Here is a 1119-nt window from a genome sequence, read left to right on the forward strand (position 1 = left end):
AGCAACAGCAGGAAAGGCTAAAGCTGATAAAGCCGATCAAAACACTGCCGGTGTTTTCAACCTGCAGACATTTCATTACAACTTCAAGTAAACAAAACTGCACTTATCAAATTTGAAAAGATAAAAAAGCTCTAAAACTACAGCTGTAAATGTGTGGGGTAAATGTTCCATTATTGTTTTAAACAAAGAAAAAGGTATTCTGCATGGAAATGTGAAAAACAATATTATTAAAATTTGAAAAAAAAAATGCAATTCAGAATCAAAATATTGAAAAAATGCTTTATTCAAAGAGATTTAAAAGGAACTTTTTTCACTTTTTTTTTTTAAATGTATTTTTCAAATTTTACCTTTAGCTTTTTTTTTTTTTTTTTTTTTACAGATTTTATATTTTTACATTTTAACCTTAAATTTCAGTTTTTTTCAATTTGGGTTTTTTCAAATGACATTTTTTTTTTCAAATTGCCGTTGACAGATCCCGTTCGCTTTCCTTCAGGCCCAAAGCAAACATTTACACTTGCCAAATAAAAATTTGTAACTAATGTCCATAGAGACCAATAGAAGGAAAGTGTGTCCCAGAAGCGAAGAGAATGTGATCTGTACAATGCAAGATAAACAGAGTCCAATTAGTAAAACTCCACCTGAAAAGAATTCAGGTGAAAAGGATGAAATTTGGTATAAAAAAATTAGAAAATGCATAATATTTGGGGGAAAAAATAGAAAAATAAAATTAAAAATAAAAAAAAGTATAAAATTTGAAAGATACAATTAGAAAAAAAATCAAAATATTAACAATGAATTTGAAAGAAAAAAAATAATAGAATACTAAAAAGTTTATCTCAAATAAAAATCAAAAAGTTTCATTTCTGGATCACATTTATTTTTTTAGTTTTAATTTACCAAAAAATGTGTTCCTTGCTTGCAAAAACAATTAAACAAAAATTCACTTCATATGAATACAACATTTTGTATAGATTTAGTTAATGAGCTTGTTTAAAACGTTGCCAGATATTCTCATCTACTTAAAAAAAAAAAAACCTTCATAACCCTGTTTTTATCAAATTAAAGTCGTGGGAAAGTCATATTTAAATTTCCAATCACTCTGGCTTAAACATGTATATA

The sequence above is a fragment of the Cyprinodon variegatus genome, unplaced genomic scaffold, assembly GCF_000732505.1.
Source record: "Cyprinodon variegatus isolate N-32 unplaced genomic scaffold, C_variegatus-1.0 Scaffold625, whole genome shotgun sequence".
In the NCBI taxonomy this organism is placed as follows: domain Eukaryota; kingdom Metazoa; phylum Chordata; class Actinopteri; order Cyprinodontiformes; family Cyprinodontidae; genus Cyprinodon; species Cyprinodon variegatus.